The 15,437-nt window shown below is 45.1% G+C and overlaps 1 protein-coding gene across 1 annotated transcript in view; it reads right to left on the bottom strand.

The window, feature by feature from the left end:
* The window catches only part of LOC109309592 (toll-like receptor 2 type-1), a gene marked incomplete at its 3' end in the record, with an annotated part of 19,075 nt that extends 15,721 nt beyond the window's left edge, over nucleotides 1–3,354 (bottom strand). Inside the window, exon 1 of the mRNA XM_019534334.1 lies at nucleotides 2,924–3,354. The remainder of the gene's footprint in view (nucleotides 1–2,923) is intronic.
* Nucleotides 3,355–15,437: the final 12,083 nt, after the last annotated feature.

Here is a 15,437-nt window from a genome sequence, read left to right as displayed (position 1 = left end):
TTTGATATCGATACCCAGTTTTATAAGTGATAATTATGTTTGTACTGCTTTTATATTGTGTGATTACTGTTTTAGGCCTATATATGTAAGTTAGCATAAGTCATGTCAAGTTTCCATTTTGTATGTCAAGCCTCCATCTTATGTCCTCTGCCCGGGCATCCCCTGTGTTGCAACTGTATTATTCATGTACCCCTCCCATGTAAATTGGTTCCTGGATGAATAAGAGTGATTAGGAATGATTGAAATACAATGGTAGCAGGCCTCTACTGAATGGCCTATAACAACCAGGCCATCACCTTGTATTGATTCATCCAGGAACCGCAGACCTCACCCAGGAACAGAGACAAGAACCCAGCATTTGAAAGACAGAAGACCCTGCAGAACCAGCAACTCTACCATTGTACCCCACCATTATAGACACCCGAAACTGCACATCCCTGCATGGAGCACATGCTCAGTACACCAGGGGCTGACCCTTGCCTGGTCATGCCTCCTGTCACTAGTGTCACACAAGGTCTGCCCCTATAGAAAGATGTAGTGAAGACTGACTCTTTGGGACACCCTCTCCATCTGGACCAGCACCATGCCACACCATCTATCCACACAGAGGCCCTGCTGGCGACCCCACTCTGGACAACGCCTACTGGACAAAGACCCCTTTCCAGCCTGAATAGGTAGCTATCACCCCCCACCGCCTCTTCAACCAAGGACTTGGACTCTGCTTCTTTTCCCTACCTGAACCCCAACCCTTCCACTGAGTCTCTTTCTCCTGCTGCCATTATGCGTGCGTACCAATAACTTCATGGAGCTGTGTAGTGTGTTGTCTGTTTAATAAAACTGTTATTTGGACCCCTAAGTTGGGTTCTGCTTTACTATGGTTTGGCCCTGCTCCAATCTCTGCTCCTCACTCCTCTAACTTCTGTCTCATTTCTCCCTCTCCTGCTTCTGGCTCACTGCCACCTCCAACACCTGTCCTGAGCTCCTCTCTGCCTCCAAACCCTCTTTTTCTTTGCCACTGTCTTATCCCTACTGCCTTTTCTTTTTCCCCTGAGCAACCAGGTTTCTTCCTTAGTTTCTTTCCTGGCCATCTCCTCCTTGCCACCACTTATCTGCCTGCCCACCCCCCCAATATCTCTGCTGTCTGCCTTAGTTTCCAGCCCCAGTCTACCTTAAGTAAACCCAAGCCTCAGTTCCTTAGCCAGCTTCTCTGTAGTCCATCAGTTCTAATCTCAGTTCTGGCAACCTTCACTCCCTACACTTTAACTCTCTCACCTTAACCTTCCCCCAAGTATCACAGGTACCCCAAGCACACACATACATACCATACCATGTAAGTTAGGAACTTACCTATGTGTAGGTGGGTTGTATGTGTGTGAACTGGTGAGTGTGTGTATATATCTGTATCTATATATCGTGTTCATGATATACAAATTAGTGATCTGTGTATGTGTACTGAGTGTGTGGGTATTGACAATTGATTTTTGTCTAATTTTTAGTGTGTATGTGCTTGAATTGGTGATAGGTATCTAGGCTGGTTTGGATGTGTATGTGCCTGAGCGGGGAGAGAGAGAGAGAGAGAGAGAGAGCGCGCACGCGCGCGTGTGTACCCATACCTAATTGACTTGTGTTTGTATATGTGCAATTGTGTAACAGCACAATATTGAGATCCTGAGAGTTGACCTGACCCCACAGGACAACACTTTAAAGAGGGAAAATCCACATTTTTCTGTGGGGAATGGAAAACCAGGATCCCTGGTAATTAGCTCTACTAAGTTACAATAGCACTTTGTTATCACTTGTTGACATTTTGTTCAGCAGAAATGAGAAAAGAAGGGCGCCCACATTATCAGAGACTACTGTCAGAGTTATTGGGGAGGTACCGACATACAAAGGGCATACAAATATATGAATCTTGGGGAGCTGCTACCACTTAATGAAAATGACACTGAGCATCATTACGATAAAAAACGATAGTTGCCAACAGGAGTGATATCACTTGAGGTTGTTCCATGGTCACGGGAGGTTCTCAGCCCAGATACGCGCATACTACAGAGGACGCTTTCTTCAAAGCTCAGAGGTATCACCTGAGAATCTCTCAGACACGCAAGTTGTAACAATCTGTGCTACAGAGCTGCAGGATGTGGGGCTCAACCAGAAGTTGACTTGCCTTTCCCTGACAGCAGTGGTGCTGCTGCTCTAGGGGTACATGGCACCCCCAAGTGATAGCAGAGGGCACCTCAAAGACTGACCGAACACTGATCTAACCAGAGGAGCGATTAGGATTATTAAAAACATTAGATCCACATTAGTTTTTGCAGTGTTGTCACTAACTTTTGACTTGGAAGGGATGCTATAGTACTGGGAAGCGTGTCCTTAAAGGGCCAACTGCCCCAGCAGAGGCTAGCCAGGGCACTGTAAAGGTTGTGTGCAGCCAGGTGGAATCAGGAACAGCATAAATCAGACCTCTTGCAAAGTACTTAGACACCAAGTGAGCAAACACACAACTTCCCTCCCCTCAGTCTAACTTAATTACTGCAACAGTTCCCATCCCCACAGTATCTGAGTGCTTCGCAGTCTTTAATGCAATTCTATCTGACAACACCCCATTAGGTAGGGGGGAGTTCTGCTCAGGAACCCCTTCCTTTACTTTTCTATTTTCTTCCTCCTCCTTTTTAGACTCCACATTCATGATTGCTCCCACTTCACCACTCACCTTCGCCTTTTATTCTGGAGAGCAAGGAAAGGAGCAAAAGAATGAAAATGAGCTGTTGAGCGATGGCTGCAGTAGCCTTCTCTTTGCAAAGAGAGAAATAATAGAAATGATAGAACTCTCCTCAACTCCTAGACAAACTGGAGCAGGAAAGTCCCCCATTCCCATGAAGCAAGCGGTGTAGACAATGGAGCCCCATGGCTCAGTACTTACCCTAGAGGCTGGAATGCATCTGCTTGAGAGCTTGCATGCACAGGCTCGGAGAGGCATGCCAGGTGAGGCAGACTGTTGTTGCACTTGTCTCTTCTGCCAGGCTCCACAACTTTTCCTCACAATCATTAGAGACAGGAACAAAAATTTTTTTTAACTGAAGACAGAAAGCCTGACATTTCCTGAGTCATGGAGCTGGGTCCTCAGCCTGCATCTTAGCTTGCCTAAATTTTAATCTGACCTGCTCAGCTGTCTCAACAGAAACAAAATTATCTATTTTCAAGTTATTTCTGTTTCACATTTTCTTACCCTCCCCAACTCGGGACTAGTTTGTGATCAGCTAAACTTTCCACAGTCTTTGGTATGCAAGACTGTGATTTGAAAAACAGAAGAGCAAGTTTCACTTATTTCTCTTCCTGAACTTCCTGGTCCTGCCCCTTCTGTCACGGAATAAAACAAAAACTAGTAAACAGTAGTACATTGAGCAATGCACTACGCAGTTGGCTATTTTCTCCATCTGTACCAAGAATCAGGTTTCTTTCCCTCCTATGTTTTAAAAGCATTCATTTAGAAATAAGTGCAGCAGTTGACTTTACACAGAAGAGCGTATGGGAGTTTCATGTACTGCCATTAATCGTTTGGGATAGGAAAGCACTTAATTCTTCAGTATTGCCTCTCAGTGTAATTCAAAACAGAAAAAATGCTTATTGCCCAGAAGTGAAAGTTTTCAGTTGAAGTCCCAAAGAACAGTTAACCTGTGAAAAACAGGAACTAAAGGACTCCAATCAAAAACAAGTCCAGCTTCATTTTAAAGGGATCAAGTGAGATTTCCTAAAATTAAAATCCGTAGCTGAACTTGCTACTTCTTTTCAAGTGTAGCATAGCAAATGCATACAGATAAACCATCAATTTGTAACCAAGTCACAGCTCGTAGCCACATTGCCACACGGACAATGACAGCACTGGACTCAAGTCAGCCGTGCAGAAGGGGTGTTGCAGCAACTGGCTGCATAGCATGGGCAAAGGCACAACCATGTTTTTGCATGAGTGCAATGGAAGCATTTTCTAGTCGGCTGCAAGTAATAATACAAAACACCAACCCATTTAACTGAACACTGTTTCTGAAGGGGTCTTGATGCACTGTTTTCATGGTTTAGTAACCATAGCTTCCTTTGAGCTGAGATCAGGGCACTCCTCAGGGATGACTGATCAATTTATTTTACCTGCATTCATTGATCGCTTAGACCCAGTGAAAAAACAGGGGAAGAGCTGGGCAAAAAAATGGAGAAAGTCTCAACTACCAAGCTGCAACATCAGCCAACTTCCTTGATATCTTACAAATAGGACAGATCAGGGTACAAACACAGGAATCTCTCTAGGCAACTTCCAATCATGGACAGATGTGAAATATTTATATATTCCTGTTACTATCTCCCAGCAGTCTCTCTGCAGTCGCCCAACAAGTGGTGTTACACAAATTGCCAATTGCTCAAATTACGAGTGAGACTTTATAAAGGGGGATATGGCAAGGTGCCGTGTTTATTGATTACATGAATTAGACATAGAGGTTCAGACACACCATTTGTACAAACACACGCAAACCATCATACATATTATTACACATAGGCATACACATTCCCCACAAAACAACCATTTCATCCACATACACCAGATTTAGTTATCAGCAATAGTTGCTCAGTATCAGCCTAGGGTGGCCAACCCAGGCTTATTGAGTAAATGATGATGATTTAAAGATAGCAGATTTGATGATAACAGCTGGAGCAGGGTGAACAGATGCATTTGTGCTCTGATGAAACAGCAGTAGAGAAAGAGACTCACCTGACTTGGCACTTTCAAAGTGTTCTTTTATAAGGATTGGCATCCTTTGTTTCAGTGCTTTAGGGTTTTATCACACCCAGCTTCTGTTTTTGTGGTTGTTTTTTTGTCTTTAGCTTATCTTAGCCTTGGAGTGTTCTTGTTGCCCATCTGGCAGAATTTCTTCTTCTGTTATCTCCTTTGTGCCCTTGAGCTTCAAAGGGATTCTTCAGCCATTTATTAGTTAGTTACTGGCTGGTAACTTACAATTTGCGCCTTGTTGCTTACATAAACAGTTAATCTTCTTATCCCATCTCTATGCCATTCTCTCACCATTCACCCTTTCACACACACTCATACATAAAGGCTATGCAGAGTTTATTCACTTATGTCGAGTGGAAGGATACAAAATGGAGTTTTCAAGCTGCTTACAGAACAAGACTAACATGGTTATATTTCACTATTATTACACTCTATGTTAACATCAGCTACATTAGTTAAGTTCATGCTACAGTGGACCCATAGGAAGTTCCTGGAATGCTGACATGACATAGCAGGAATATGTAGCCCAGTATGTAGCAATGAGTAACTGCTCCAAAGGCCCTCAGTAGCATGCTCTCAAAGGGCATTTTTACATGTGCTCTGGGGTGGCTTAATGACAGCAGTTCTGAGAGCCACTCTAATTAAAGTGCTCAGAGCATCTTATGCATCAGTGTCACCATGCTCCAAAATGGTGGCTGGGGCAAGCTTGAACAAGCTTTAGTTAAAGCACCCTACCATTTTGAAGTGCGGGGACACTGATGCATGAGACGCAGGGGCTGGCTAAAGCACGGTAATTACGATTCCGCAGACTCAATCATGTAATTACAGCACTCCGGAGCAGCCTCCAAGCTCACGTGCAGGCACCCAAAAGGACCCACATTAGCCCTACTTCTCTTCAATATATGTATGTGGGAAATCTGGGAGAAACATTAAAATCTAGTAGCATAACCCAGAGCAGGGTAGGAGAGGCAACTGAGGCAGTACCCCAGTTAACTGAGCCCGAGTTACCACCATTGAAGGGTGGGAGGAGAGGCACAAAAGCTGCAGTGGCAGCTGACTGTGCTCCTGCAATTGGCACAGCAGGAGCTGGCACCATTCCCTGCATCAGTGGCTGCTCCAGATGCATACTTACTCTACTATGCCTCTGGTAAAGCAGCTTGGCTGCCACCGGTGTGCTAACCACATTTAACTACATATTTCATTCTCATTCCTGCCTCAATTTAAGCCCTTCTACTGTTTTTTTATTGTAGAAGGGATCAGGGCTGAGTGGCTGCACAGGGATGAGGTCTGCATGCTGCACATTCAGCAGGTGTCTTGCTCTCTTGCTTTCAAATCTCACCTGCCACAACTGGATGTAGTTGAAAAGAGATATAAGGAGGTAGTACATGCTTGGAGAGAATATGCTCAGGTTAGCATGGGTTGATGTCAAGGTTTTCTGTGGGGCTCCTCCTCCCCTATGCCCCACCCTTTCCACTCAGGGGTGCAGTTTGTGGATACACATGTTCAGCCAGCCTGAGCAATTGCCCTGCAGCTCAGACACAGAAGGAAGCAGCTGAGTTGTCTGAAGTCTGCAGATTTTGGGTATGATTGTTGAGGTTTGCTGCAAGTTCTGGGATCACCCATGTAAAGAAGCAAATAAACTTAACTCAAATGATCATGCCCTAGGACTTTCTCTGGCCCTATGGGTGCTTTAGTCACCTTCCGTCACGCAATCTCAGTCTGGCAGGCACAGCCCTGTACAGGCTTGGTCTTTATGGGCAGGCTTGCCTGTCCTAGCAAACCCATGGAGTAATGTGAGGCCAGCAACATCATGAACCCTGGCTCAGCCCCTAGAGGTACCTGGCTCCTCCCGGCAACATGGATGTCTGGCATTGGTCTGGAGAATTCAGATGGGTGAAGTCCTAGGCTCCTGCCTCCGGGGGGGGAAGTGATGAGAGCCCTCCATCTGACTGTACATTCCACCTCTCCTGGCATCGTTGCAAGCATTTATAAGGGTATCTGGCCTCGTGTGCCCTCACATGCCCTACTGCTGCCAGCAGATGTTAGGAGCCCCTGTGCTCATTATCCCCAGTAGCTGCTGCCTCCAGGCCCCAGGCAGTGCTCTGTGTGCCAGCTGCCTCGGGGCTGCAGCCTGAGCTGACGTGGGACTGGGATTCTGATCCCCACCCAGATCTGGGTGCAGGGCTTAGGAAATGCCTGCTGTGCACCAGCTGCCTCTCCAGAAGTGTTGTGGGGCTTGCCTTGGGAGTGCAGGCTTGCTGTTTCCCCGCAAGTCTGGCCAGGGATCTGCTGACCGTGGAATGTGTTGGTGGCTGCCATCCCAGTAAGTACAGGGCTCGGCTGAGTCCCTGATACAGTGATGTAGCAAACCTCCAAGCCTTCCCAACCCTGTCCTTGGGCAATCAGTAAAATCTATACATGGAGGGTTTTGTCCCCATAATGGAGATGTTCCAGAAAAAACGAGTCACCCCACCAGGGTGAAGGGGGGGTCCTGTCATTAGGGAAGCAAAAAAGTAGGAGGGTAAAACTAGTGATCAAACCAACGATCCCCAAAAGAATTTTTGATCACCCACAGGAGTGCAGTGAAAGTCAGGACACTTTCCTTTCTTTAGCCAAACCATCAAAAAAAGGTGTGGGTCTCTCTCTCTTTTTTTTTTTTTTTTTTAACAGACTTGGAAATCTGATGCATTTGGAGAATCTGAACTTGGCAGCAAACCTGTCTTGGGAGGTACTTTCTAGGGATGTGTGAAATGGGCTGTATTGGATTCAGATTTGGCTTGAATCAGGCTCGGTGATTTGATTCACTGATTCGGATCACTGTCCCCGATTCAATTTGGCCAAATCTGAATCTGAAGATTCAATGCTGAGTCAGAGAATCAGCGATTCGGCCATAGACACAGCTTTAGATGTTTTTTCTATATACCCCAAGGTACCAGGTGTGGCTCGTGAACGCTGTGATACTGGGGCAGATGGAATGCCCCACAGGAGTGTAGGGGGGCACCCTCGTGCTCGATGGCAAACCCAGAAGTAGACCAGAGGTACTTGAGCCCCCCCAACCCTCCCTGGCTCAGCAATCAGTGTAGCAATCCGCCACCCCAGACCCAGGAGGCACCAGTCATGAAGCTGGGGGGGCCCCCCTGCACACTCCCCAGCAGACCCAGAAGTGCTTCTGGTCCACTTCCGGGCCTGCTGCCAATTGCGCTGGGGACCCCACCATGCTCTTGTGGGACGCTTCACCCACCCCACCATCTCAGCATTCACAAGCCCCCTGCTACCTTTTAAAACATTTAAAGCTCTGTCTATGGCCAAATCCTCAAATCTTTCCAAATTTCTCTGAATCAATTTGGAGGGTTCCAATTCAATTCAGAGAGATGAATGGGTCTCCTGATTAGATTTGGTTTCGGAGATTTGGCCACCAAATTGGGCCGAACTTCCACCGAACCAAATCAGTGACTGAAACTTTGCACAGTCCTTTTGGAGGAAAAAATGGGGTTGATTTGATTGCACACAGGCACCTAAGACTTGAAAGTACCCCATGAGGATCCATTACCTATGTGCTCCTTCGCCTATTTCACCTGCAGAGCCCAACATGGTAGAGTACATCTACTGGACCACGCCCTGTACAAGACAGCCAGTGGAATTGTCAACCCCCTTCTATCTAATATCTCAGATATGGGAAGATGTGAAAGACTTGGGTTTAGTTCCCTCCACTACCTGATGGGATATGCACTCACATGTCCCAAAAGAGGACCCTAACCATGAGATTATAGGCTATTTTTGGATGGGGAGGGCTCACTCACTTTCTCTGGCCTGATGAGTATTGAGAGTCCCTTCACCCCGTTAGTCTCTGGCTTAGTAGGTAGGCCACACAGCTGTGATGGGGCAGATCTTGTTTCCATTCCCTGTGCCAATGGATGTTTATGTTCTTTAAATAATCATTGGAGCAGGGAGTAGAGAACCCACATCTCCCCCCTTTCAGGTGTGTGGCCTACAGGCTTGTGTTCACTCATTCACTTTCTCTGACCTGATGTAATTATTCCATGCACAGTAGAACAGCTTTGATAGGAGGAACTGAGTGAATCCACTTCCCACACTTAATAGCCTTAGGCTAGGGGTCTCTAGGAGGCAGGATGTATGGGTGCAAATTCTCTCAGTCAAAGTAGGGCAATTAACATGGATCACCTATATCCTGGATGAATGAGTGCAAATTCTCTTAAAGTAAGAAAATGGAACATGGATCCCCCATATCCTGGATGAATGCTCTAACCACTGAGCTACTGACTGAAAGGGAAGTACCAGCACTACCCCTGCTTGAGTTCTGCAAGAAAGGGTTTGTTGGGAAAAGATGCCTGTATCTCAGAGAAAGCTGGAAGTGAGGCATACCCTTGATTTCATCATTTCCTATTTACTAACTGAGCTCCTTATTCAGCTATGCTGGCCATTGTGGCTCCCCTTCTTAGGCACCTGACTCTCATGGTGAATTTCATAGGGATTTTAAACAACTAACTGATTTCCCTGGTACTCTAAGAATTAGACATTGTAACAATGACCCTAACTCCACTTTGTGGCAAGTCCTGGTTAACCTTCAAACTAAATACCTATTATTCATAGCTTGTGGAACCAGCATACCAGCTCTGTATCCAGGGGATTCTTATACAGCTCTTTAAGATGACAAGATTTGCAATCTTCTTGCTAGGAATTACATGATTTCTTGTACATGTTTAGATTTTTATGAAATTTTATTTACCCTTACTACCAGTGCATTTTATCTTCCAATCATTTGAATGCTTGGGTATTCTTACTATGTAGATTCACAAGTCCCATATAGCCTCTATTCCCACTTGTGTTCTGCGTCTTCTGCTCCTCTCAGGAACTGACACAAAGGAGGCAACAGTACAGACTGCAGCACAACACATGCACATCATGCCAAAGCTAATACACCATCACATATTTAGTCTCCCACTACAGAGCCTGTCCAGTCAGTTTCAGATTTCCTGTGCTGTTCATATACAGAGATGTCCGCATGCACAAGAGCATGCCCACTTTCTTTGCAACTATGTAAGTGGGAAAGTGGTGGAAATAACCTACTTCTGAAGTTACTACTTCCCATAACTAACATTTTCAGAGGTAAAGGACTGTTTTTCCCTGTTGCAGAGCACTCAGGTGCCCTGTGCCTGAGAGCCGGAACAGCTCGGGAGAGGCCCTGAGTGGCAAGAAGAGGGAGGCTCAGCTGCCAGTTACCAGCGCAGCCAGAGTCACAGTTGCTGGTTGCTAGGGCAAGCAGTAGGGAGCCAGCTGACAGGAAGGGGCAGGGCTTGGCTCTTCTTAAGCCCAGGCATGAGGCCAGGAGGGCAGTTCCCCTCTGGCAGCCAAGGGAGGGGGAGCTCAGCCAGTGCAGACAGACGGGAGAAGGCCTGACTACAAGAGCATCCCCTGATTGCTGCTATGGGTTGGAGTATTTCCCGGTAGGGATTGAATGTTGTTTTGGCTGGATGGTTTAGCTTTTCATGTTATAGCCCGGGGGCTTTGTTTTTGTGTTTGCTGTTTGACCGGAAGACCGGGTAAGGCTATTAGGGGTTGGAGGAGGCCTCACAGGGGCTCCACAGTAGCGTGGGAACCCTGGCACCAGAGAGGGTGCAGCATTTGGGGTGCATTAATCCCAGCCCCAGAGCAAGGGCCGCACGGAGCAAGAAGCCCCAGAGAGAAGGCAAGGACAGGGCCAAATCACAGCAGGGCCCAGATCAAATACCACGTTACTACCATCTGCAAGGCTTGGGCTGCGGTGTAGGGGAGGAAAAGGAGCTGCAGACAGTGCCACCTGGCACCGGGGCATGTAAAGTGGGCAGCCTCCCGCTAATAACAATTGATCAAGATCAAGGCATGGCAAGCGAGTAAGCAGGCAGTTGGCCCATAACAGGAGGGCGGAGCCACCAAGAGAGAGGCTCCCGTAGCAATACTCCTGTCAGACTCTCCAAGCAACTGAACTTTTAGTTTATTTTAGTCTGGTTTTAAGTTTGGCATGTCCCATAGATTCAGTTCATTTTGGCTACCGGGAACATCACAATCGCTGAGACCAGGAAACACAGAGAGAGTGAGACGTTTCCAAATGATTCTTTGTTGTTCCTTTTGAGAAGTACTGTCTCAGTTAAGCCAAATCTTAGTCTTTAAACAAGTAAAACTCCTATGGGGCCCTTTAAGCAATAAATCCCATCTGTCAACAAAGCCAGGAGTCACAGCTATTGATCAAAGGATTGTCTCATAACTTACAACAGTACCTTCATTGTCCTACCCAAGTTATTTGTGCATTACTACAGCTCAGATTGCATGACTTCCAGTCACTGACACACCTTACTGCTTAAACAGTTGGAAGCAGCATATTTAATGAAGACATTGCATAAATGCCTGCAACTCATGAGGAGATGATAGGCTTGTGGTTTACTACTTCTTTTCTTAATTGCATTTTCATTCCAATTTTAGAATTCAGTTTAGGGAATTTTGCAGCAAGTCTGATATTTATTGTCAGATATAACACATTGTGCATAAAAGATCCTCTGTGCTGTGGCAAATGGCGATAGCAACCCTGTATTTTGTACCCAGGCTCAACAATGTGTTTACTTTCCAACGTATTTGCTTTGCTTGATAAGGCTTGTACAGACCTTAGAAGACTTTAAAATCCTTAACTCAGAACCCAGCCTAGGTAATCAACTTCATGCTCTATGGCAGGGGTGGCCAACCTGCTGCACAGGTGCCACAAGTGACAAAGGAAGCTTCTGCACATGCCACAGGGCAGCTCAGAGCAGGAACAGGCTGCACAGTGGCAAATGCGACAGGACATAGAAAAGCAGTAGATCATGCAAAGGAAGAAGACCGGAGCAGCCCTAAGGGAGGATGCAGAGCCCTCACCGCTCTACTGGAAGAAACCCTCCCCTCAGACAGGTTAGTCACAAACCCCATTGCTGTGCTCCCTCTTCTGTGGCAAGGAAAGGAACAGGACAAAATGAACCATATGCCAGGAGTCTACCCTAGTCCTAGGGCAATTATGTAAATCGCCATGGAATGGACTAACTCAGGGAGCTTTCACCTTGGGTCTGATCTTGTACAGTCACAGGGTAGGGTTGGCCCCCATAAAAATAAAATACCTACTTTAGTTTATGTTTCAAAAGAATGAGTTAGTTTTTTCTTTTCAGACAATATTAGTCTAGAAAGCCTGAGCCAGAACTTCAAGGCTTCCTCCTTTTTCCCTCTGGGATACTCTTGGAAAGTTGAAGATTCCCACATCCTGGTGCCATGCCAAAATGACTGAAATTGCTAAAGAGGAGCTGAGTGCAGAGCTGATTGCTTGGGCATTATCTGACAACACATACTGGCTGAGGAGCACTTCTTTTGTCAATCCCAGGGGAACTTAAACCGATACAGACTCAGTTGCTTGAGGCAGGCATTTCTGGGTACCCCCAGAATCAGAAGTGATAGACACTTACAGAACCTAAACATTGGAAACTTATGCCACACATACATGGTAAATTTACCATGACAGGCAGTGACATCCTTAAGCATGCAGTGCTACTCCTAAAAGGCTGCCTCTACATTGTGCTTCAACCAGGCTAATTAAAAACGACTGAAATACAAGGCCAGTTAGCTCATCTCCATAGCATGGTTATGTCAGCACCATACTGACATAGCCAAGCTGCTTCTCCTTCTGAGAAGCCTTCTGGCTTTTGGAGGTAGCTTGCACAGAGAACAGTCTGTTTGAGTGCACTGTTGCCTAGCACACACGAACTTCACCAAGGAGACAAAATTTTAGACACCTAGCTAGGGACAGAAATTACACATAAACCGGTATAAGTTATTGGAAACCAATTCAAATCTGTGATGCAACAGAAGTTCAGCACACATAAACTTCCAAAATGGCCGAAACTGGTTTAAGACAAACCTGGGTGGATGCAATATCAGACTTAACTGATTTAGGTTCAATCAGTTTATTCAACTTCTACCCCAGATCCCCTCCAGATTCAAGCCAACTCAGTCTCCCAGCATCCCAGGATGCTTTGCACCTTTGCTGCAGAGCCCCCCCTTGCAGGGAGGGAAGGATAGCCTTGGCCCAAGCTGTCTGCTCCAGCAGAGCAGGGAGGCATGTTCTAGTGCTCCCAGCTTTTGGCATGGGCCACTGCAGGCATGAGGCTCCATTTCCAGAATCAAAAGTAAACGTCTGTTTACTTGGCTATCAGTTCAATCTACACAGCTTAAATTAACCTGCAAAGATTGAATCAATTCAGCCTCCAGCTTTTTGACTGGCTGTACTTAGCCCTACAGGGGCTTGAATAGGGGTTTGAGTCTGTACATTTATGAGGTGCGTTCCTGAAATAGCAGTTAGGAGCCCAAGTCTATTTGTGCATCTAGCCGCTATTTTCAAGGCTTTCCAGTAAATCTGTTATTTGTTATTTGAAGCCCATGAACCACATTGTTAATGTGGGTAAACATTAGTGTTTTTTTTCTTTACAATTGAATTAAGGCAAGAGCTCAATGAGACACCGCAGTGATTCCTGAGCCAGGGTCTGTGAATCATGCTGCCTCCTTCCATTTTCCAATTAAAAGTTAGATGATAAGCATCTGCAAGAAATGCTGAGGGTTGACAATGAACTATAGGTCCAAAAGTTTGGGAACAATTAATTCGGTGGACAGTTTGGGGTCTACTCACTAAAAGCAAAAATTCTCTCAACTTTGTCCCAGCTTTTCCGTATAAGTTTTGACAAGTCACTTGAAATCCATTATTCCTCACTTACCTTTTCTGGATAGCAAAGATGTATATGTTTCCTTTTAGGTCATCTTGGTGGGCAGGGCAAGAGAAAGTAATGTTACTAAATCCAGAAGTTTTCAAACTCTGTCATACACTTCCTCCTTTGAACAAAAAGCATTTTAATACAGCCAAGTGCAATAAATCTAAGAACAAGGAACATAAGCTGCATTTTGCAGAATGGGGTTCAATGTCCTGGGAAGCAGTGACTCTGACAAGGATTTAAGGATCACAGTGGACAAAACTGAATTATTAACAGCTCATGAACAACTCTTGTTCTTGGAACAATACCATGGCAACAAGGGTTAGTATAATCCTTGCAAACATAGCGAGTGGGAGCGGTGAGGTGCCTGTAAGAGAATGATAAATATTTATGGGAAGTTTGAAGGAGTCATAACTATTTGAACTAGGAAAGAAATGTTTGAAGGAGTCATAACTATTTGAACTAGGAAAGAAATGTTCTATGCTGACATGTGTTTAGATTGTGGTAATGTTTAATAAACTATAAACTGTACAGAACATTATCCTTTGCCTTTGGAATAAACTTAATTGCCACACTTTTTTTTGCAGGGGTGGAGGGGGTAAAGTTCAGTGAGGACAAAAAATAGAAATATAAAATGGAACCTGGCTGCTAACTAAACTGAGGCAAGCACCTCTTCATAGACCAGAACACAGAACCCCCTCTCCCTCTTTTCTCACAGTGTTAAGATGCAGAAATATTTCCTGCTTTTCTGTGAGTATACAACGCTCGGGCCCATCTGAGTTGAAGTTTTGCTATTAAGATCCCCTGACATGATTTAAGGCTAGTAGAAGATTTTTCCTGATTGCCTAATACCCAAGGTATATTTGTGGGGACTGTGATTAGTCCCAATTTATTACTTGCATTATTGGGTATATCAAACAGGTTTACTGAAATGATAAATTTGGGTTGTCATGCATAACTATGCATTACTGTCTGCCTGCGGTGAGTGCCTCCAAGTTACTCTTTCGGTCTTTATGAAGATAGCTCTGTAAAACTATGTAGCTATCTGACATGCCAGAGCACTACGTACTGTGCTGGCTAACGCTGCTTAATTTTATAAGACAAATGGGCACCTGTTTCCTATTTCTATTTACAGAACTAACAGAAATGTTGCTTAATCTCTGAGGATTTCACTAATGAACAAGCCCTCCTGCACCTGGCTATCAACACGGCATCGACTGAAACAGGCACCAGAGAAATGTTCTGAGAGGATAGAAATAAAAGAAGATACTGAGGAAGGACAGACTACTGGAGGAGATAGGAGGAAAAACAGGAAGGAAGACTGCAAACAGATACTTTAAGGCTCCACCACTTCCCCCTTCATTTGGTTTTCTAGCAAAGCAAAGTTTTGTTTCAGACTTTGTTGCAGGTAAAGGATATCTCCATTTCATTAATTCACACACAAGGACATACATTTTTGGAGGGGGTTACGGACCATTTTTGCAGTATAAAAGGACTTTGTTATGAAAAAGAATTAGGTTCCGTGTAACACTCATGCTACACGATGGAGAAGGATTATTTTCATCACACATTTCCCTGGCCCACAGTTACCTAACATGAAAAAAAAAGACATTGATACCTAGCACATTGCTGTCAAGATGCATAAAACATTTTTATCAATTATCATTGGAACCTCAAAATCCTGGTGAGACCAATGCATCTTCAAGTAAACAGAACATTTTCTCCTTGAAGCTCACAAATCTCAACCACATATGTTCACTTTAAGTGCCTTCCTCTGTAGTTTTAAAGTGCCTTCCTTTACTTACCTACCTACCTCCTGATAGAGCATTCCCATTGAAGCCATGAAACCCCTATGGCTGCCTAAGATAGAAGCAACATGCCTTATC

The sequence above is a fragment of the Crocodylus porosus genome, unplaced genomic scaffold (genome assembly GCF_001723895.1).
Source record: "Crocodylus porosus isolate Cpor-Errol unplaced genomic scaffold, CroPor_comp1, whole genome shotgun sequence".
NCBI lineage: Eukaryota > Metazoa > Chordata > Crocodylia > Crocodylidae > Crocodylus > Crocodylus porosus.
This window is presented reverse-complemented; position numbering and strand designations above follow the sequence as displayed.